General features: G+C 43.5%; 1 protein-coding gene across 6 annotated transcripts in view; it reads right to left on the bottom strand.

Annotated features, from left to right (window-relative positions):
• The window catches only part of RARB (retinoic acid receptor beta), a 932,180-nt gene that overhangs the window by 779,313 nt on the left and 128,203 nt on the right, over positions 1 to 24,664 (bottom strand). For all 6 annotated transcript variants that reach the window (XM_068236165.1, XM_068236172.1, XM_068236170.1 and 3 more), the window contains exon 2: positions 15,628 to 15,701. The gene's annotated coding sequence lies outside the window, so the exon portion shown is untranslated. The remainder of the gene's footprint in view (positions 1 to 15,627; positions 15,702 to 24,664) is intronic.

The raw sequence follows: 24,664 nt of genomic DNA, 5'->3' as shown, positions 1-24,664 counted from the left end.
AACTGCAAGGAGGACTTCCTGAGGAGCTGGTAGCCCTTGCAGCTAATTGACACCTGGAGGATTAGTGTCACGAGTAGTACAGTAAGACTGACCCTTCTGGCTGTCACTCATTCCTTGAGTGATCAGACAGGCCAGGTCGGCAACACACGAGTAGGTAAGGTACAGAGACAGAAGGCTGATTCGGTAACCGGGTACAGGCAAGGTTGGCAACTGGAAGACAGATGGGCAGAGGTACCGAATCAGAAATCAAGAGAGAGGTCAACAGAGCCAGAGGTCATAACAAATATCAATACGCACAATCCTAGTCTAAGGTGTGAGGTCCTTGGTCTCGACACCCGGGAACTAGTCTAAAGAATAACACAGTATCCTACACTAGGGTGTGAGGTCCTTGGTCTCAACACCCGGGAACTGGTCTAAAGTATAACAGAGCAATGACACAGCAATCCTATACTTGAGTGTGAGGTCCTTGGTCTCAACACCCTGGAACTGATCTAAGGTATAACACAGTAATGACACAGTAATCCTATACTTGGGTGTGAGGTCCTTGGTCTCAACACCCTGGAACTGGTCTAAAGTATAACACAGTAATGACACAGTAAACTTCAAAAGCGGAATCTGGCTAAGTGTGATTTCCCAGTTCCAACTGGTTCTAACACACTGTAGGATCTGACAGAGGTCTGAGTGCTCACACGTTAGTATTCGCAACGGCAGACAACCGGCAACTGGCAAACAAGTGCTATATATACTTACGGTGCTCCGCAACGCCGCCCCAGCCACTCAGCCAATCAATGGTCCAGCTGGGATCAGCTGATCGGCCTGATCAGCTGATACCCCTCCTGCTGGCATAAAGGTCCTGTCTTCTGGCACGCACGCGCGTAGCTCTCCATCTGTGCGCACTAGAAAGCCCAGGCAAACTAGACACATGTTGCCCGCCGGCCTGAACGCGGAGACAGCCGCCCTGCCGCTTGACCGCGTGGCGGCATCTCTGCTATTCATTACACTTATGCCCAGTTTTTGCCACTATGCTATTTGAAATGTCAGTTGATTGTTGATTGTTTTGTTTTCTTTGCTTAAAAATAAAAAGACTTAAAAAATTAAATAATAAATGTTCCCATAACAATAAAGGTTGGTTTTTTTTTGTATAAATTACTGTACATATTATATATATTTAGTAGGATGACCAGTGCAGAGCAGGTGTAGGGAGGAGGTATTGCCTAAAAATAACCAAAACTGATGTGTGAGGATTAGATAGATGTGTATTTATAGGACCATTCCTGCATATAACTAGGCTGTGTTGTTATTTTTTTCTTCCCAAAAAAGTTAAACATTCAGGTATACAATTGATAGTTTCACACAGGACCTAGTGGAGGCAGGAAATTTGGGGGTATGAGGCAGGTGGACAAAAAGGGCGCTGCCATTCACTCCCATAATAAATATCGTTTAATGGGCGCCCAACAGGAAAAAAGGGCGCCGGAGAAAAATAACGTTTTACAAGCGGCGCCCAGAGACTTTTAATGTTTTATAACTGCTTCTCATGATTACACATTATTTAATGATTTATAATTCTTTAAACATTATTTTTAAACGAAAAACAGCACAATATTTTTTTTAAACGTTACTAGTGCTTATCACAGGGGGGGTCTTAGGTTTAGGCACCACCAGGGGGGTCTTAGGTTTAGGCACCACCAGGGGGGTCTTAGGTTTAGGCACCACCAGGGGGGTCTTAGGTTTAGGCACCACCAGGGGGGTCTTAGGTTTAGGCACCACCAGGGGGGTCTTAGGTTTAGGCACCACCAGGGGGGGGTCTTAGGTTTAGGCACCACCAGGGGGGGTCTTAGGTTTAGGCACCACCAGGGGGGGTCTTAGGTTTAGGCACCACCAGGGGGGTCTAGGGGTTAGGGGTAGGTATAGGGAGGGTTCTGTGTGAGAGTAGGGTTCGGTATAGTTTTAGTAAAATTCTTATTCATCTTTTATAAAACGTTATTATACATTTCACTTTTTAAACAGGGAAGATTAACGTTCTTACAATTGCCGATTTCATACATATTATTTATTGATTTATAACTTTTTAAAACATTATTTTTAAACGAAATATAGCACAATTTTTTTAAACGTTATTCATGCTTATCGTTTAAAACCCTGCGCCCTTTTTCCCCGACTCCCTTTTTTAACGTATGTGGACCTAGTCAGACTATAGTGTAATCCTCAGGTATAACTAATCATAGTCTTAAAAATCTTGCATGAAAGAGAACAGCTTCCAAGTGCAGGGAGTAGAGAAAAAAAGTTCAGTAGTTCATACAGTAGATTATGGCTCTGAACTGTGTTAGACTACCGTATATACTCGTGTAGAAGCCCCCCCCCCCCCCCCTTCACAACTTTTAGCTAATAAAACAGGAAAAAATGAATGACCCGAGTATAATCCGGGTCCGCTTCGTCCTACCTTCTCCCCAGGATATATAAGTGTGCAGTGCGTTGTCTTCCTTTATTCCCCCCAGCCCGGAGCAGCATGCAAGTGTCGGCTGTGTCCCCCTTCTACCCAGCATATGACTGTGTGAGGTCTTCCTTTATTCCCCCACACCCCAGACTGGGGCAACATGTCCGCTTCCCCTCCTCCCCCGGCAGGTAAGAGAGTGCCCAGCATATGACTGTGTGAGGTCTTCCTTTATTCCCCCACACCCCAGACCGGGGCAACTTGTCAGCTTCCCCTCCTCCCCCGGCATGTAAGAGAGTGCCCAGCATATGACTGTGTGGGGTCCCCATTTATCTCCCGTCTCCCCGTCCCCACCAGACCGGAGATGCATGTCAGTCTCCCACTTCTCCCCGCCATATGACTGTGTGGGGTCTTCCTTAATCTCCCCCCCCCCCCCTGCCAGACCGGAGCGGCATGTCGGCTTTCCCCTCCTCCCCCAGCCATGTAAGTGAGTGTCCCCCCTCCTCCCTGGCATATGACTGTGCAAACTGGTGCTTTCACTTACCGATCTAGGCCACTGGGATTCCTCGTTAGCTTGCCTGTCTCTTTTCAGTGACACCATGCACTGGCACATGTGATGAGAGGCACCACTGTAGGGCGCCATAGGAAAGAGACTGCGGCAAGCTAACAAGGAATCCTGGTGGCGTGGATCGCTAAGTGAAAGCGCCGCTCTGCACAGTCATAGGCCGGGGGGGAGGGGGGACACTAGCTTACATACCAGGAAAGCAGGGGGAAGCCGACATGCCTAGTCTGGGGGGGGGGGCAGGGAATGAAAGAAGACCCAGCACAGTAATATGCAGGGGAGGACGGGTGACACAGCCGACACTTACATGCCACAAAGGAAGACATCGCACACTCTAATTCCACCCACACCATTTATTATAGCTGCAAATGGAGAAGCTGGCACTTGGGGGAAGCAGACAAAAGTGGACACATGCTGTACATATGCCGGAGGACAATACAACGTGTATTCACTTGTGTATAAGCCGAGACCCCCACTTTGGGACCACTTTTTTTGTCCCAAAAACTCAGCTTATAAACAATTATATACGGTATGTGTAAGACCGTGACATTCAGATAAGACAATAAAACATGAAACATACTTATTTAGCCTTTACACAGAAACTAAAAGTGGGGGATTATAAAAAAAAAAATTAGGAGTCGGGAGTCCATACAAGTGCACATGTGAACATAACATAAATATTTTTCTTTCATAAAACAGAAATAGAAAATAATTTAAAACAACCAGAAGAGACTATGGCCCATATGCAATTCCCTTTTTCTCCTGAGTTTTCTACTAGATGATTATTTTATACCACCAGCAAGCAAGAAAATACTCAAAATAATTTTGATAGTACTTATTCACCAACTTTTAGATGCTTTTTCAATTGCAGAATTCTTAAAAGCAGGTACAGTACATTCCCGGGACGTGGGCATGCATGTCCACGCATGCTCAAAAGATGCTGACTGCAGAGGATGCCACCAGGACCCAGGTGGCAGCCTGGGCCGTGGTGGTCCTGGTGGGGGAGCTGCAGCGAGGGACACACGTGCCTTTTAGGGGCTGGAAGAAGCCACAGATAAGTAAAGATAGGGTTACTTCTTCACCTCATAAGTCCTTCAAAGAGATAACTCAGGAGAAAAACTTAATTGCATATGGGCCTATCTCTAGTCAAAAAAATACATACTGTACATAGAGAGTATCTCCCCGTCCTTCATAGTTCTTTGTGCACAGTGTAATTTAAAGGCAAACAAGATGTCTTCTTTAGAGGTCCTATAACGTCATCTTCAGGTTCATGATCTTTGTTATTTTCTCTTAATGTAGATATACTGTATGTAACAGATTATTGGTACAATACTGTAATTCATGCAGCGGTGGTGCCACATATGTCTCCTTAGTAACGCCCCCTGCTGGAAGGTATGGCGGTCATTCTAGCTAACTAAATTTTAAAGTAAAGGACATGGGATTTAAAAAGAAACTGAAATATCAGGTGTACCTCTTGGGACAGATTCATTTAGTTCTTCACTGAGGTCTTTCAATTCTTTATAAGACAAACATTTAACATTTTCTTTCACCCACGCATTGCATCATGAGGAGCTGCTGTCATACTCACCATCGGGGTCCTCCTCGGAGCTCTCGAGGGCGTCCTCTAGTGCGCACGTGCGGGGGCTCTCTGGTCCTTGTTAACCCTCTTCCTGCACAGCGTTTGGCGCTGCGCGCGGTGCGCGTGCGCACAGTACTGTGCACGCGCGCGTCTGCGCGCGCATAGTGATTGCGGGCGCATGCGCAAATGGTGCGCGAATTTCGGCGCCAATACACAGTATAAAAGCAGTACTGCCCCTAACTGCAGTGCTGCTCGTTCTGATCAGTTTGGCTAGCCTGTTGGTGAACCGTTGTTCCAGTTCTACTGATATCCTGATTTGATCTCCTGTTGTGACCCCGGCTTGTGACCCCGACTACTTCTGATCTCCGCCTGCCCTGACCCTTGGCTTGTCTTCTGGATTACCGTTGTCTGCTGCCTGCACTGACCCTTGGCTTGTGACCCCAACTACTGCTGATCTCCGCCTGCCCCGACCTCTTGGCTTGTGACCCCGATTTACGCTGATCTCTGTTTACCTGGACTTCTGGATCTCGTCTGACCACGCTTGCTCCACAATTAGTGTCTCTGTTCTCCCAACCACTTGCTGAGGCGATTCCAGTAGTGACCTGGTAGGGCACTAGGCAGCGAAGTTCCACATTCCCCTCCTGGGAGTGTGGTCCTGCATCCCCCTCAAGGGGGTGTGGGTGAAGACCCGTGGTCACCTAGACTCCACTACTGGGTAAAGTCTCTTCCATCGTGGGAAGGTCAACAGGGACTGAAGAGAAGTTCCAGTCAGTGCCTAACAGCTGCATTGTGCATCTGCATACTGTACCAGCCAAGCATTCTGAATATTTAAGATGTCTTCTGTGCACAGACGACAACTAGTAACATCATAAGAAAAATAGGTGGAGCCATAAAGAAATCAAAGTGAGGAATCGCAATAACGAAGCAATGAGGGCAATTAAGAAGAAAATGTGAAAAAAAGGAGAACAAGCCAGTGAATAGAGCTCCTTGCAAAATGAGACAGAATTGGATGCCATCTACAGTTCTGGGGAATCCACTCCATTTATGTGGGAGAGATAAAAATTAATAAAGAAATAAATGATAGTAGAGCACTGAATATTTTACAGAGCGATTTGCATGCCTCTCATGCTCTAAAATGCAAAGTATTATCAGTTAAAACTCATGTGCTGAGGTCCCCTTTGGCAATTCATCAAAGGAAAGTGGTAGAGAACCACAGGATCTGAACTGCTTTCTAGCTTTGGCAGTGTAATTAATATCAAGCTGCATTCATCATTCGCAATCAATACCTGGGAGGCATCCCAGCCAGGAGTGAGAGAAACCTGCATAAGCGATCAGGGTAATAATGATGTGAATTTTTAGGATATTACTTCACCATTTCCAACTTTTGCCTCGTAGATTTTACCTGAGGATTTAAGGAGTGCCACGGGTACCGCGTCTTAAACACTCACTAACAAAAAAACTTTTCCCTTTCGGAGAAAACAAGATCACCTCAGAAAATAATTGTACTCTAGTGACAGCGAGATCGCTTCAAGTAGAAGTGATTTAATAGAAGCATGAAGATAAACGCATGGAAAGAAATCTGCAGCTTTGTCTTTGCTATGAGGACAATATTTTAGTGTAAAATTGGACCATTTAGAAAAAAGAAACTGTGTTAATGGGGATAATTTCCTCCATTAATCAGTCAGAACAATTACATAATTTATGGCATATCAAGAATACCACTTGATTTCTTATTGTCGGGATTTGGTTCAGCTGCGCCTCATTTGGGGTGATTTGCTAAATGAGATCTGCTGCGTAAAAGCAGCGTAGCTTCACTGTGTTAATTGTAAGCATCCAATCAGCTGCAAGGAGATTTTATAAAAAAAACACTTGATTTTTTATTTTGAAAGTGACTTTATTTTTTTGTGTCTTTACAGCAAACTTTCTTTAGTAAACTACCTCAGTTGTACAGCAGTAGTGTGTCCAGTTGGAAATGTCCAGCATTTGCTTGTCCTGAGAAAGCTATAGACAGAACATTCTGTATAGAATGTTGTTAAGCATTCTAAGATCAGCTAGCTCTTCCTCCCATAAATGTAGCTACATTTTACATTAGTAATTATTTTATTATAATTATGTATTTTCATGTCACTGCCATTTTCTAAAGTACTATACCAATTTAGGGCCCGTTTCCACTAGCATTGCATCAAAACTGACGCCAATGCATGTCAATTTAGTAGTTTCCATTGCATGTGAATTTTGCGATATGATGAGACCCAGGAAAAGAATCAGATACATGCTGCAGATATCCACTGCATGCATCCTATTCCCCCAGGCAATAACAGACAGAGTATTTGGGCTTCCAGAACACAACCGGAAGTCACCCGTGGCTATATGTGACGTGATGCAATGCAATCCCATTTGTACAATGGAAACTGGCCAATTTGGGAGTGCTTTCATTTAAACTGCATTTGTTTTTGTTTTGTTTTTTATCTGGAAGGAAAGCCGGGTACCAAAGTCAATACAGACAGTGTCCTGACTGGGACATGAATCTGTGACTCTAAAGTTCTGTACACAGGCTAGGTGAATATAGTATGTGTACAGTGGCCACTGATCCCCCTTGGTGCATCAGAGAGTGAACCACCTGGCCGATGTAGCTGGGTGAGGCAATTGTTCTTTTGCTCATCTTGCCTGCTCTGTGCTGCCTCATCGACCCTCCTCTCTGCATAGCAACAGGACACATTTCAAGCTTGAAGGCTAGCAACACACCTGTACAGCCTTGGCACAAAACTGTCACCCGAGGAATCGAGTACCAGTCCATCCAAGGCAAAAGTCCTCATACATGTGTTTAAGCTTAACACTGCAAGGCATCTAGCCACTTTTTCTCTTACTTTAAATAAGACCTGAAATGAAAAATGGTCAACTACCTAGACCACATTTTTTAGAAGATTTCTCCTTGTGTAAACTCTTTTTATAATAAATAATAATTATTATTTTTGTATTTGCTTTATTTAAAGCATTGAAAGAAACAAACAAACAAAAGAGAACTTGATAAATCAGTGTAACAAAAAGCTAATTCGGATACAGAGTTCAGTTCCAGAAGACCCCCCTGCACAATTATAAGTCAAATCAATCCACACAGTCATACAAGAACAAATGATTTCAATATAAACACAGCCATGTATATCATATATTACTCATATATCCTCATATAAAGGCAATTCTATCAGCAGCTAAGTGATTTATGGAAGGATCAGTTGTATCTGTACAGCTCAAACTTTTTCAAATTTGCCAAAACAGCCTCTATTTTTGTATACTATTTTGGAGAGTGGAATAACTGCATTAAAGCCAATCCAAACTCTTGCACAGCACAGAATGAAAAGTATTTATTCCACATAACTAGTTGCAAATCACTGTTGTGTGATCTTTGATTGTTTAGGCAGATCAAAGTGTCCAATTGTATCTTATTAGCAGCTTTGAATCAGAACTGTGAGTTCTTCTCTGCGCAAAAGAAAACACTGAGGCTTAAAGAGGAACTGTAGTGAAAATAACATAATGAATAAAATTGCTTATTTTTTACAATATTCATGTATAGATTATTTAGTCAGTGTCCTGATTTACAATCTAAAATGTATCACTGGTGTTGACTTCTATAGTGCTGCCAGGTGATCTGTGCAGCAGGGATGGTCATAGTCAGCCAACTTCGCTACGCTGGAACTACGTGTAGTTTGCAGAAAATTTTACGCATTAATTCCTCTTATACCGGGAACTCTTCTATGCGTACATACCCCTTTCCAATGCGTAAATTTGTAAGCATACTATCGCACACGGAAAATTAGACGCGAATAACGCATTCGTAGTTCACTACGCAATACACTTGTTAACTACGCATAGTGGGCGTAAGCTACGCCTAGCGCTACTTCGCTACGTGTAATTTCGTAAGCGTAGTTTTAAAACTTCACCTACGAACTACGATGCGTAGATGCAAACTACGATGCGTAAATTCGCACTGGCATAGTTTCTGCTCATCCCTGCTGTGCAGAATGTTTATTTACTGAGAGTTCTATGCACAGAGAGAGATATTGCTTGCTTGGCAGTTACAAAAAGCTGTTACTGTATTTCCCCCAGTGCAACAAGGTTCACAGACAGCAAACTGCAAACTGTCCTGGCATCACACTGTGGGAGGGGTTTCACCACAATATCAGCCATAGAGATGTCCCTGATGATCTATTCGAGTAAAGGAAAAGAGTTCTCGTGGGAAAGGGGGTATCAGCTACTGATTGGGATGAAGTTCAATCCTCGGATAAAGTTCTTCTTTAAACCTTGCTGTGCTCCCAGGAATGTGAAACCAAGTTATTGTTTTAGGATTTCCATAAATTTTAATGAAGAGATTTTTTTTCGATAAAAGGCTATCATGCTGTGGCTAATGTTTTAGAACAGAGAGGACGTTCTGAGTTTAGTTCCACTTTAATTAATTTCAACCAGTGTGCAAGAGAAGGTGGGGACACATCCATTCATTATGTTGCAATAGTTTTCCTGGCCATAAATACAATTTCACATAAAAAGATTTCTTGATGTTGAGAGAAATATGCTGATGAAACCTTATATAAATTTGTTTTGGCAAGTTACCTGCTTGATTACATGGGATTGGACCAACATTGAAGGAAACTGGCTCTGAAGGCATGTTTAAGGTGCATGTCCCTAAATACTGAGTGCTGGGGAATATGACAGTTTTGTTGAAAGCATCTAAAAGTGCAGAAAACATTATGAAAAAGCACATTTTGTCTTGCCCAAAAGACAGGATCAGGAACTTCTTATACTAGAACAGGATTGAATGTTCTCCCCAGGCTCTTTTACCCGGGTGCTCCACCCGGCTAGTGTTGGTAAGCACCCGGCTGTCATCAGCTAACCTCCTACTTTGCTGTAAGCAGAATTGTGCAGAGAAGCGCTGGCCCTGCATTCTCTCATCCCGCCTCACCCGGCTAGTTTTTCATGCCACCCAGCTGCTTTTTCATGACACCTGGCTCCTTTTTCATGACACCCGGCTGGAAAAAAATTCTGGGGAGAACACTGGTTTCTCAACTCAGTCCTCATGTGTCCCACACAGTAAATGCTTTGTGGAAATCCACAGATGTAGTTCTTGAGCTCTGTTGAAATACTTATAACCTCACCTGTGAATGTTGGTGGATACTTGTGGACTGAGTTTAGAAACCCTGTATAGTGTACGTTTAATGATTTCTTTTAATTTGTTTTAATTTTAAGGACCTGATGTGTAATACCAAGGTCCTGCTGAAAACAGAAATAGTTACACTAATCACCTAGGTGATACATTGACCGATAATAGCTTTCTGAAATGCCCAGATCCAAGGCTGACACAACATTCCAAAGCTCTGTGACCCTGCAAAGACCACTTGCAATTGCAACTCCCAGTCACTACTCCATTCTCTATAATGAAGAGGAACTAGGCTGATAAACAGAACCAGGGGTTGTGACAATAACCAATTATTATTATTTAGTATTTATATAGCGCCAACATCTTTCACAGCACTTTAAAGAGTACATAGTTATTTCATTAACTGTCCCTCAGGAGAGCTCACAATCTAATCCCTACCACAGTCATAGTGTATGTCGGCTGTAGTCTAGGGCCAATTAAGGGGTAAGCCAATTAACTTATCTGTATGTTGTTGGGGTGTAAGAGGAATGCCCGGGGGAAACCCGGGAATCAGTTGAAAATGGCTCCTGAGCTATCAGTATTAAAAGGGCTCCTCCATAGGCTTCAATGTTATTTCTGAAAATATGGGCTACAAGGTGGTAAAAAGGGCTCCCGAGTTTTCTTTCCGCTACAATGTTTTCAAATCGAGTACAAAAGGGCGCCCCTTTGTAGCCCACATTTTTGATTTGGCTACAAAGTTTTTGATTCTGCTACAAAAGGGAGCCCCTTTGTAGCCAATATTATTGATTCGGCTACAAGGTTTTTAATTCTGCTACAAAAGGGCGCCCCTTGGTAGCCCATATTTTTGATTCGGCTACAAGGTTTTCGGCTATAAGGTTTTTGATTTTGCTACAAAAGGGTGCTCTTTCATAGCGAAGATTTTTTATTTGGGGGTGCAGGGGGAGAGAATTAGGATTAGGCATCACATACATCTTTCACAGCACTTTAAAGAGTACATAGCTATTTCATTAACTGTCCCTCAGGAGAGCTCACAATCTAATCCCTACCACAGTCATAGTGTATGTCCGCTGTAGTCTAGGGCCAATTAAGGGGTAAGCCAATTAACTTATCTGTATGTTGTTGGGGTGTAAGAGGAATGCCCGGGGGAAACCCGGGAATCAGTTGAAAATGGCTGCTGAGCCATCAGTATTAAAAGGGCTACTGTGAGAGTAGGGAGAAGTTAGGTCATAGTAATCCCCAGGGGCTGTCTTAGGGTTAGGCACCACAAGGGAGGGGTTAGGGAAAGGCACCACCAGGGGAGTCTTAGGGTTAGGCACCACCAGGGGGGGGTCTTAGTGTTAGGCACCACCAGGAAGGTGGTTAGGGGAGGGTTCTGTGTGAGAGTAGGGAGAAGTTAGGTCATAGTAATCACCAGGTGCTGTCTTAAGGTTAGGCACCACCAGGAAGGGGTTAGGCACCACCAAGGGGGTTAGGGTTAGCTACCACCAGGGGAATCTTAGGGTTAGGCACCACCAGGGAGAGGTTAGGGCTAGGCACCACCAGGGGAAGGTTCTGTGTGAGAGTAGGGAGATGTTAGGGCATAGTAATTACTTTTCTCGGCTATATCCAGAGCCCTTTTATAGCCCAACAACTTTTGCCTATAACAGCATCTTTTTTATAAACTAAAACTAGCTTTTCAGCTACACCAAGCACCCTTTGTAGCAAATTTGGTATATGGGCTACACCAGGCACCCTTTGTAGCCAAATTTGCCATATGGGCTACACCAGGTACCCGTTGTAGCTGAATTTGGCATATGGGTTACACCAGACACCCCTTGTAGCCAGATTTGGCATATGGGCTACACCAGACACCCTTTGTATCTGAATTTGGCATATGGGCTGCACCGGGCACCCTTTGTAGCCGAATTTGACATTTGGCCTACACCAGGCGCCCTTTGTAGCCGAATTTGTATTTGGCCTACACCAGGCGCCCTTTGTAGCTGAATTTGGCATATGTGCTACACCAAGCACACTTTGTAGCCGAATTTAGCATATGGGCTACACCAGGCACCCTTTGTAGCCAAATTTGGCATATGGACTACACCAGGCGCTCTTTGTAGCCGAATCTAGCTTTTTTCATCTATATCAGGAGCCCTTTTTTCCAGGAGCCCTTTTCAAATGTACGCAAAGCCCACACACAGATGGGGAGAACATACAAACAGATAGTGACCTGGCTGGGATTCAAACTGGGGATCCAAAACTGCAAGGCGAGAGTGCTAACCACTACACCACCATGCTGCAATGAAGTGGTACAGTATTTTAGAGAGTACAAATGTAAGTGGCAGTGATTGGCTTTATAACCAGGTATTGGTCCTCTGTCATGGTGGGCTCATTTATTACTGTTCACTTGAACTGGGGAACTTCTAAGAACACAAGTGATCCTGCAAATCTGGCCTGGATTATAATTATTATTATCATTATTAACTGTCTCCTGTTGATTGAGAGGACTGCAAAAAAAGGTTAGTGAATAAGTAACTGGCCTATTGCAGTGGCAGAGATGACACATCTGCTTTTTCAAAAAATCCCAATTTTATAATGACAAACACACAACATGAGAAGGCATGCAACGGATATGTTAAAATGGTAAATGGTAAATAAAAGAATTTAAGAACTTTTCCAACACCAAGAATATAGAGATATCTAAAGAGGCCAACACAGTCCACAAAAAGTAAATTTACAGCATTATCTTGTATGTCCTAGTGAAAAGAATTAAACTAGAATTGCCTAATCTTGCTGAATGCATCTAAATTGGATTTCAATGTGTGAGATCTCCATCTGATAAATGAACCAAACCTTATTTATCAACTTGAAGAAAGAACGATATTTCAAGTTTAAATAAATTGGGTATCTGAGCATTTCCTAACTGAGGGAAGTTTCTGCAAACTAAGCAGTTCAGGGATCTTAAGTTACATTAAACAAGGATGTTTTTCAGCAACAAGTGTTCTGGTCCAACAAAGCTTGGGAGGGCAAGTGCAACTATTTGATGGGATGCCCTCCTCCCTATACTACCTCTCTTTGGTGACCCCATAATCCACCTTCCTATCCTTTAACTTTTGCGACCACCATGTCCCTCCTGCACAACAGTGTAGCCACCATGACACTCTTGCTTTGTAATTAAATATATGCTAAATATAAAATTTCCATCTTAAAACAGAAGGTATTTACAAAAATTCACCTTTAAATGAGCAACTGTGGTTTCCCAAGATGCAACACTCCTGAATATGAAAGCCATCTCTTTATGCCCCAGGATGCAAGGCTGCACATCCAGAACCGCTGGTGTATAGTGAGCCTGTAGCTAATAAATATTACAGAGCCACATCAATCCAACATACATACAGCCTGTTTTGGACTTTTGGTCCTCATCAGTGCATGGCATAGCTTGATATGGACGTATAGGAAGGGGCTTAGACCAGAAGTACAGAATACTGAAGCAGCTCATGGTGTTGGTATACAGGGCTAAAACAGACCAAAAAACCTTCTATTAACTACTTAAGTACCAGCGGTCTCTGCCCCCTTAAGGACCAGAGACCGCTGGTCCAATAACGACGGAATCTCAACGAATTGCCGCATATACCCGCCGCAACCGTCATCACCGCCGCACGCCGGGATCCTCAGGACTTCCACTCTGCCGTCTCTATGATGACAGAGTCTTGTGAGCTGGCCAGAAGCTGCTTTCATTGGCTCCTGACCATGTCTACTACCAATGTAAGCCTATGGGAGTTGCTTACCGGTACATTGATAGACACGGCCAGGAGCCAATGAATTCGGCTCCTGACCCACTCACAGGGCTCTGCCAGCATAGAGACAGGCAGAGCATATGAGCTGCAACAGGACACAGCGAGGATTCGGCGGCGAGATCGGCGGAAGCGACAAAAACGGCGGATGCACGCTGCGGCGGTGATTGAAAGCTATGCCCTGCCAGCCAGGTAACCACTAAAACAGGGCGTAGATTTCAATCACTGTGGTCCTTAAGTAGTTAAAGTGGGATTGCCACCATAAAAATCAAATTTCAACAGCAACGGGCCTGAGTGTATTAAGTGATAACGATGCTAATCCTACATTCAAAACTTTCAAAACTTTTTCTGCTGTTATGGTTTGGAGTTATCACATACCTTAGGAGCACTGGCCCTTTAATAGCCATTGCCATTCAGTTGCATGCTGGGGGTTCTTTTTATGTATAATATATTCCTCCTCTTCCCAAATTTCCCTGCCTAGCTGAAACATGATCCTCTGCTCACTTGTGTTCACAGCAAGGCTGAGGTGACTCAGCGATTGGAGGAGAAAAGAAAAAAAAAGTTAAGGGAAGAGATTACATCAGTATTTACCCTCAAACTGTGGGCAAAAGACATGGTTCCCACTGTTATAATTTAAGTAGGCCTCAGTTATTTGGACTGAGTTAGTCAAAAAGGCTTGATGAGCAGACCTGCCCTTTAAGGGGATTTTCTCTTAGAGAGAAAATCTGCAGTTCTGTCAGCAGAACTAGAACATACCAAGAAGCTGTTCTATGGACAAGGCCACAGGTCTCCCTGACCTGGGCATGTACCGCCACTAGAACAATAAACATCAACCATGTTTTGTAAATATCCACATTCCTGTATGTATGTCAAATGCCTCATCGAATATTAATCGAGTAGGTGTGTATGATGACACCACGAGTGGGTCCACCAATAGTCTGATCTAGGGGATGGCGAAGATGATGTCATATTTAACTCTTTCCTAGTCAGTATTAAAACCTGAGTGAGCTATGGGAGCTCACTCTGCTTCTGACTTTCCCACTAGATCTAAAGGCTGACTGGAACCTCTAAGTATTTCCATTCTATATGTAATCTGATATAATGTATGCTGTACATAGGTAGTCTTGTGTAACGTAGGTTAGAAAAGAAGGTACCTGATTGACTTCAGCAGGAAGTCTAATCAAGAAGCTTGTAACGCAACATGAAGATTGACGTGGCTAGGATATGATAAACTGTATCTATCTGTATTTCTGTTTCCTGAATAAATAACGTAAACATTGAAGAAGCCTGAGAAAAGTCTATCTCCTGCTTGCTGTGTTGAGAGTCAAGTTATCTCACAGTCTGTGAGACGCAACTATAAGGAGTTGATGGTGTCGAAGCCAGGTGATTTAGAACAAGATATAACAATGGTGCCGATTAAACCCTGATTAAACACTGTCTAGCAGAACAAGCAGACAGGGGCCGGGGGCCGAAGAAGTTTTCAAGATATTCCACAGCAAAACAAGCGGAGTAGATGCGGACTGGAAAAGCTGGAACAGAATTCTCTTAATTTACCATTTACAATTCACCAAAATCAAAACAAGGACAGTACAATACATGTGTTATGTAAGTCAAGTATTTATCTACTTATATATAGTATGTGTTTTTTTAGTATGGCTATGCCTCCTGCTTTAAGAAGCAATGCTAAATGCAATTTTCTGGGACAACATGAGCTGCCTGGGTATTCCGTAATTATGCATGTTACAGTGTTTTTATTTTGCAGTAACATGATTTTTTTTCCTGCATGTGAGATGCTATCATACTATTGATATCAGCTCTATGCACAGAACTAAGAGAACCTATAAACTTTTTTTCTAGCTTACTAGCAAAAAAAGTCAGTTGTCAAAGGGAAAGAGAATCTAATCACTGCTTTGTTGGACAAGAGAGTTTTAAATCCACCTTGTCCTGTCCAAGAGTACACAGGATCAGATCATAACATTGAATTATGTCTTCAGTTCCATACAGTGCATGCAGCAAATGTAATGTATTCGCTCCGCCTTTTATGCCAAAACAATATGCCGAATCACAGAGTAAGCCTAATTGAAATGAACATGTTATGATACATTTTTAAATATATAACATGTAGTGACTTACATTAGTTGTCCAGTCTCAGCCTCATTTGACCTGTAGTAGCCATGGTGATGTATTATCAAGTAAATGGAACTGTGCTGCATAAAACAAAAGCAAAGGAAAATGTAAAAAAGGATGATCTTTTTCCCTGATGAAAGAAGTTTACGTAAAGCCTTTTATACTATATATAGCCAGATAGCTTAATTGTTACCATATTCTGGTTCACAGCTAATCTATTTCATTTCATTCACTGCCTCCGTTCACTTCCTATTTTCACAGTATGTTGTATCAAGGTTTGATGAATGTTTGCATGCTGCACCACAAAAGTAAAGGGAGTAAAATCTATTTCTTCTCAGTTTGCAATGCTGAGGGTTATTTACTAGTAGAACTTTCTCATCCTTCATTCTTTCTTTAAGGGTCTGATTTATAGTCAACACTATTTCATGTTATTTCATAGTTGTTCAAGCTAATCAAAGCCTTCAGTTGTTTGGAACAAAAAGCCAAAAGTTTGAAGGTAGCCAAAAGTTAATGGAGGGTATTCTAGTATTTTTATGGCCTACTGACATACTGTATATAGGCTGTGTTAATGTGCTTTAATGGATACAGTGGACTATGTGTAATTGCAATGGGTTTTTTCTTAGTGGAGAGATGTATGTCTCTTTTCCCCATGGGTGGGATTTTTGGTGAGAGTAGAAGCTTATACGAAAAGAGACAGGACAAAATGACATTTTAATTATGTCCCTTTTACTTCGGCTCTGCGTTACAATGTTGAAGTTACTTTCCTGATACTTCCAACATCAATTCATATACTTGTGAGTGACAGCACTTTCAAAGTGGACTACAAAGTGTTTTCTGCAGTCAAACAGAACACACCCTGACTATGTGAAATGCACTGTCAACATGTCAATATGATAGGGTCTGAGAGAGGTAACCAGTGAAGAAACCAAGCCTAAACCAAACCACCCGTACACAAAGGGGAGCGTGGCCTTGAAATACAAAAGAGTACCAGCCAACTGCTGTGAGGGTGAGGAGGATCAGAGAAACCTCTAGAACAATGTATGTATCCAGTTTTCTTAAAGACTTTATAAACATCTCCTGGGGGTTTCTTACCTCAAAAAGGGGAAGCCTCTGGATCCTTTCGAGACTTCCCCCGTCCTCCTCCATCCCCCGGTGGCAGCGCTAGCGGTCCCCGAAGGGCAGCCAATATATATATTTATCTTCCCCGGCTCCAGCACAGGCCTGCGCATTAGAGTGGACACAATCGGGATCGGCTATTTCCACCTGACCCCGAGCGGAGAGTCACTACTGCGCCTGCGCTGGAACAGGGAAGGTAAATATTGCAGGCACTACTGTGCCTGCACCACAGCCGATTTTCCTTGTCGGCTGTGGTTTTGGGTGCCCAGCGCTGCCACTGTCGGACAGAGGTGGATGGGGGAAGCCTCAATAGGATCCAGAGGCTTTTCCCTCCCGCGGTAAGTACCCCCCAGAGGACTGTAACAAATGTGGGAGAGGCGGTCGCGGTGAACAGCGCTACCACCGCAGCTGCCTCCAGCCCCTGGTCTAGCAATGTTTCCATGCCTCGGGCGTCTAGCACGCCGAGGACGGGTCTGTCTGTTGTACATAGGGTTGCTTTGTCGCGTGCGCGCGCGCACAGACAGGACCTTTATGCAAGGAGGAGGCGCGTCAGCTGACCGGCCGGTCGGCTGATGTCAGAGGAGACGCTCACCGCTCCTCACTGGTTAACAGGAGGGGGTGTGCCAGAAGGGTCTCCTCTGCTTCATAAGCTTAGCCGAATCACTCGCAACTTGTCTGCTGTTGCGAATACTCCGTGTTAGCGCTCAGACCCTTAGATAGTTCCGGTGTGCTTTGATCCAGGAGGAAACCGGGGATTTCACACAAGATAGGAATTGTTTGATAGCTATAATTATAACTTTGATTACTGTGTATTATTTGTGTATGACTCTGGCTCGTTCTGACTTCTCTTCTGCTCAGTGACTCTGTACTTCTGCCCATCTGATATTGCTGCCGACTCTGCTTGCTAATACCTTCCTGCCTCAGATTCCCAATTCTGTACTGTATCTATCTGTCTGTTGCCGAATCCGATCTGTCTGACCACTCTACTCGCACCAGAGGGCCCATGACTCTGGTGAGGGGCTCTGTACTGTTAGTACCCACCAGCTCCTCTGGTGAGGTATTGCTAAAACTATCAGTACTACTGTTGCACCAATTACTCAGTGCTATTTGTTGTCTCATCAGCTTATTATATACCAGTATTATAGGTGATTCTGCAGATCACCATATAATCAGGTATATATCTGCATTATAGGTGATACTGCCGAACACCTAATAATCAGAATTCTGTTCTTTGCTGACACAAATCGTTACAAGGACCTTTTTGAAGTTACAGAGTTTTTTTTAAATATAATTTCAGATTAAATTTTCTGATTTGGTTTAAATGACCTTTCTTCCGACTTAACCAATCAAAATTTTAAAGGATTCATTTTAAAACTTAATTCTTAACAGCAGCCATGACAAATCTGCCTTGCTGAGCTGAAAAACAAACAAAAGTAATGACCCTTTAAACTTTCCAGCACTAAAACCTTATCACAGTTCTTTTATAACACTCTTGGCTTCTATTCACTTTTCAGGGAACAGACACTTGTTGCAATAAAAAACAGAAAGGGGCTTCAGACAATTTATTAGTAGGGCTAATACTAAGCTAGTAAGCGTTTTAAGTCCTATGAGATAAAAGCGCTATAAAAAATGATATTGATTGATACTAAATATACCTATGTTTATCTCATCATGTCACTTCAGTTGTGCTCTACCTGAAGCCACGTGGGATTAGTTTTATATTTAAACACTTTTTAAACTGATCATAAAATCAATTGTAAATATCATTATATGGAACCTGCTTGCTCTTGGTGAAGTTTCTGCCAAGACCCAGGCGGAATCCGTCGCTTCCGGGTCTCGGTGCTTGTTCCCCGCTGATGATGTCATTGCTGAGGCACAAACCGCACATTCTGATAGGCATTCGCATTACGCCCTCTGCAAATGTAAGCAATAGTTAGCTGACTCTGGTCAGCTGACAGCACAGCGTCAGCTGACGTTACAGCTGACCCCTAGGTCGGCTGAACTAGGCTGAACACTGTGTGATTGGATGTGCAGAGTGTGGCCGGCCACTGATTGGTTGAAAGTTGTATTTCAGCCTGCAGAGTGCTCCCAGTCGTCGCCCATGATAAGCATAGCTTTGGTTAGTTGCTGGGTGCGCACTCACTTGTTGATATTACTGGATCTTGACCTTTGGGTTGTATTGACGATTCTTATCTGCTGTGATTAACCCTTGCTTTGTTTCCTGGACACCCTTGCCTGCTGCCTGACTGACCTATGCCTTGTTTCTTGGATAATCCTTGCCTGCTGCCTGGACCGACCTCTGCCTTGTTTCTTGGATAACCCTTGCCTGCTGCCTGGACCGACCTCTGCCTTGTTTCTTGGAATAACCCTTGCCTGCTGCCTGGACCGACCTCTGCCTTGTTTCTTGGAATAACCCAAAAATATATAAATAGACCAGCTGCTCATAGGTTTGTAAAAAATTACAAAAAGTAGCTTTATTGGAGAAATTGTGCCATACACAGACCAACCAATTAAAAACATTTAAAAATGGCCGTAGATGAACATCCACTTGCTCATTATGCCTACACACACAACCTCTATCACACACCCCTACCGGTACCGGTATCTTAATTGATTACGGTCTTCAGAAAGAGGGAGAGGATTAGCTTGAGCTTATAGGCAAAATGTGGAGTGAGTCCCCTTTAATGTTTGCATACTGCGTGAGCCAACACGTATTGAAACGATCTCACCATCTCCGCGGTCACCATGCAGGATCAATTACCACTCCAAGACCTTCTCTCCAGCACTGGCAGTTAAATCTTCGGTCGCGACCGCTTGAACGTACAGGCTTTCAGTCACCTGCTCAACCCGTCCTGCCAGTGGTACAGGTACAGGGAGCACGGACCACCATGCCGTGCATGCGTAGAGATTCCACGCTTTCCGGCTGCAGCCAATAGGGGTGTTTGGAGGCCACGGGACTTGAACCCACCCACCTACGCGTTGCGCCCGCCCACTTGCGAGCTTTGTAAGGGTGTGTGCGCGGTTTACGATTGGCTGAGCTGCCCTTTTATGCATGACGCTTTCCAGAGGCGGGGAAACAGCTTCGCTTCCGTATTCCATTCCTCCTGAAGCGTCACCATGGCAACCAATACTGCTATGCTCCGGCGAGGTTGAACCATCCAGCCACACACTGCATTTTACAGATATCATGCAGAAACCACTGTCCGTGTCTTATCACCTCAATGCAGGGAACCAACTTTACATTTCAAGATTACTGTTTGACTCTTAAATAGCAGGCAGTTTTTTGACATATCCAAGTGCTCCCATACATGTTTACCACGCAGAGCATACACTTTCAACATAATCATTTCTATAGATTTATGTGGATGCAGGTTATAGCAGTCCTGTCAGTATATTGACCTCATCCCGCTCTCACTACCACTTCAAGATAGACATTACAGTGGCAGGAACGGGGCATAACTTAATGCATTATTCATGACCTCAGGGCTCATAGAGCCTAGCAGATAAATCCAGCGACTCGCCTGTTGCTTCAAGACTTTTAGTCTGTCTCCCCCCCCCTGCTTGAACATGGCATATGCCCATCACTTTGAGGCCGTCACGATCTCCATCATGTTCCATACAAAAATGTTTTGCCACTGAGCTCTTATATTGTCCATTGTCCTGTAACCCTTCTTTTTATGTTTGATACATGCTCCATTACTCTGGTCTTCAACTTCCTTGTTGTCATCCCTACATATATTTTATGACAGGGACATTCTAGACGATAGATAACCCATTCAGTGTCACAGTTTATGAAACTTTTTATCTTCCATTGCTTTTTCTTTTGGGCATCCTAAAAGATCTTAGACGGCACTACCCTTTCACAGGCTACACACTTTCCACATCTGAACATTCCTATTGTCCTGCCCTTTCCAAGCCATATTGTGCTCTCAGCAGGGATATATTGAGACTGCACCAGTACATCCCGGAGGCTTGGGGCACGTTTTGCTGTCAGTAAGGGTCCTACAATTTTTTTGAGGTCGGGATCATTCATCCGGATTGGCCAGTGTCGGGCAAGAATCTCACAAATCTTATCCCAATTGGAGTTATAGGGCGTTATGAAACGTGGGGGATTTCCCTCTCTCTTGAGTTAGACTGCTTCCTGACTTTTTCCAACAACTCCTCCCTCTCAAAGCCCGAGCACAGTGCTCCATACCCCCTTACACGGAAACGCTCATAGAGCTCAAGAGACTCTCTCTCAAAGTCTGTTACCCCCTCACACGGAAACGCTCATAGAGCTCAAGAGACTCTCTCTCGAAGTTTGTTTCTGATGAGTAATTCCTGTGTAATCGCAGGTACTGGCCATACGGTTTCTTGGAATAACCCTTGCCTACTGCCTGGACTGACCTTTGCCTGTTTACTGGATACTCTTGCATGCTGTCTGGACCGACCATTGCTAAGTTACCTGACACTCTAAGTAAGCTTGAACTAATCCTTGTATATTGAATAACTTTGCATGTGAACCTCGCATGAACTCTCTCCTTGCCTGGAGCATTCACTGCTTGTTGAATAACATTGCATGTGCACTTTGCATGGAATCTCTTAATCTGCCTGAATCCCTCACTGCCTGCTCCTCATACATCTGTCATTACTGGCAATCGACGCTGAGGGCCTCATCCTCCTGAATCAAGGTAAATGCCCTGTGTGATACTTATGAACTATCTGAACTGTGTTACTAGCCTCATTGGGGTACTAGCAGGTTGTTGTTCTCTCTACTTCAGTCTGTATGCCTTGCACGTTAAGACCTGGGGGTAACCGAAGTCAGATGACATATTTAGTGTCCTGTTCAAGCGGAGACGTGTCTATAGGTGAAGACGTGGGCCGAGCTCAGAGCTGCGGCACTAGATTGGGACATAGAGACTGATTGGGAACATAACCTGTCAGGCTTTACAATCATTTGGTGTATGGTCACTTTAAGGCTACTGCATTTCAGTTATGAAGGAAACCCCGCCCGCATGAAGGCAGCTGACATTGATGGCATTTTATACCAAAGTAGGCAATTTTGGCGCCCGCTAGCAGTGGAAGTTTGGGTGCCGACATAGGCGCCAATTGAAAGAGGGGCATTGAGGGGAAATTGATTCCAAATTAGCCACTATTTCAGTAGGTCACTATGGCAGTACTTGAAAAATTACAGGTTTTAATTTTGTGTGGTGATTGGTGACGTGGGGAGGTGGCTGGCGACAGGGAGGTGTTTAAGTTTAAGCGTGGATGTATGGTTAGGCATTAGGTTGAATGTTTAAGTGGGGGGGAGGTGATAGGGCAGTTTGAGTTATGCGTGAGGTAGGGTGTTTGTGAGGGGGGGGTGGTTAGGTGTCCAGTGGGTGAGGTTCTGTTTGAGAGTAGGGTTAGGTTTAGCTATAGTAAAAAATATCAATATTTTCCAATCCTTCTTTATACTTTTATAGTAGAATATTGGAAAATTTACTAATCTTCTACTATTAACTTTCCTGGGCGCCGAAATTTCCAGGAACACTTTTATTATGTACGTCTTTATACACCCTCTCCAGAACAAGAAAGTGGGTGGGTCTCTGACCATGTCTGTGTGAGCCTCTGGCAAGCTAAACTGCGGCCTGACAGCATAGTCCTACTTGACTGACAAGCCGCTTACATTATTATATGAAGGAAAAAAAATTAAACATGAATGGCAGTTGTGATGGGCTATTGCTAGCTGGCTATAGCAGTATATATATTAATCTTATTAACTGGAATAACTTTCTCATTAGTCTCAGCATGGGACATTCATGCTCTAGTGCAAAATTCTGCTGAAGGCACTTTTCCCCTAAAGGATCTGGTTAAATCACCAATATTCCACAAGCAGTTAAACTTCTGGAAAGGAAGGACAGGATTTTGCTTTTGATATTAATCTCTTTCAAGATGTCTCTCTCAGCACTTTATGGAGAGCACATAAAGCTGTGGCCAGAGGGAGATTAATACGCATTGCTTCGTGTTGAAAGGCAGCAAACACCATTCACGGAGTACAATTATCTCCTCTGCTATTTAAATTAGAAACATTTCACAGGAAGCAGCTGGATGGCGAGTACTGTGTGCAAATACTACAACACGCAAGCATGCCTTACTAATATACTATAAATACGATCCATTCTGTTAATATTAATGGGCTCCACGATCCCTGCAGTAATCTAAGTACTATTTATGTATAATTCACTATCCGATGAGTGCACCATTATAACATCCATTGGCATGACACGCTTGAAATGCCTCGTAATATCACTGACTGCCCTTTTTTAAAAAAAATTTCCCCTACAAATTTTATGGAGGTTTTCTGCATGAACGGGAGATGCATATGGTGGCCTGCTTCAGCCAAGAGGAGCATGATGTTAATAACCCGGCATACAGAAACAAATTCAATTAGGAATTATAGGTCTGACGCTATGATGATAAATAGGATCATATGCTCAGATGAAAGGAAATATCTGCATTATAAAAAAGAATCTGGATAACCCACAGAGGCTAAAAATGGAAAAGAACATCAGGACTTGTTATTGGTCACCTACTACATAATGATTGCTATAAACTAGCAAATGCTCTGAGCTGTTTAACCATAAACTAAGGCTTAAAGTTCAATCAAAAGCTTAAAGACCTTCATGAACATTCATATCTAAACATTGACATGGAACTAATCTCAGAATTTCCACTGTGTTCCAAAAGATCAGCCACAGCATGATAACCTTTACGCTATAGCAGCATAGAGAGTGATAGCAGCGGCTGGGAACGCGGAAAATCAGCCGCGTTCCCAGCCTGTCGGCGGCTGTCGCGTATATATATACGCTATAGCAGCATAGAGAGTGATAGCAGCGGCTGGGAACGCGGAAAATCAGCCGCGTTCCCAGCCTGTCGGCGGCTGTCGCCGAACCGGAAGCAGCCGCCTGCGGGGACAGGACGATCGGAGCGGGGCTGCGAGGGCACCATCCAGCTTCGGGGGGCTGAGGGATGCCCCAGGTGAGTAAATGTCATTTTTTTTTCTAGACTTAAGTATTCCTTTAAAAGGAACACAAGGTGTGAGACCTATAGAAGCTGTCATATTTATTTCATTTTAAACAATATAAGTTGCCTGTCTGCCTTGCTGATATTTCTGGTCAGTAGGGTCTAAATCACATACCTGAAACAATCATGTAGAATGATCATGTAGCTTATCTTGTCAGGTTTGCCACATACATCTGATCTGCATGTTTGTTTGGGGTCTATGACTTAATGGCTTAAAGTACTGCCTTATTTAAAAGACTATAAACATGTCAGCCCCTCCATATCCCTCTTAATTCAGCTTCCCTTTACTGGTTCCAAGGTTAGGAAACAATCATTGGGGGGGGGGGGGAGTAATTTTAATCAATCTATACTGTTGCATGTTGGATAGACTTCTTGTTATGTTGAAAAGGGAAGGGATTCTCTCATATAGGTTAAATAGGGGGTCATAAGAAACCTAAAAATGTTTAGTTTTTCTGCAAAAAATAAAATAATTTCTTTCCCTAGCAGTTTCACTTTAAAATTCAGGTAGAGGTACATTTTTTGTAATTGCATTTTATGGAAATTAGTCAAAGAGTAAACTCCTCTTCTGTCTCATTCTTTCCCAACTTCCTCCCACTGGAACATCATCATGTTAGACTGAGCCACCTTAGCAACTGACAGCCTTTCCATTTGACCACACTTGCCTTTCCATGACATGGATAACATCACTGCAGATACCACATGACTCCTCAGAAGTGGAATGGGCGTGTGCAATCAACTGAAGGTTATCAGCAATGAAGAGTCTGGCAATTTTGTTTTTAATGGTTGACCAGGGCTTATCTGATTATGCTGCCGCACTAATGTACCCAGAAGCCCCACCTGGCTTTATCTATAAATTAATGGCTAGAGCAGTCAATGTCAGTGC

Source organism: Hyperolius riggenbachi, chromosome 5, assembly GCF_040937935.1.
Source record: "Hyperolius riggenbachi isolate aHypRig1 chromosome 5, aHypRig1.pri, whole genome shotgun sequence".
NCBI classification, from domain to species: Eukaryota; Metazoa; Chordata; class Amphibia; order Anura; family Hyperoliidae; genus Hyperolius; species Hyperolius riggenbachi.
This window is presented reverse-complemented; position numbering and strand designations above follow the sequence as displayed.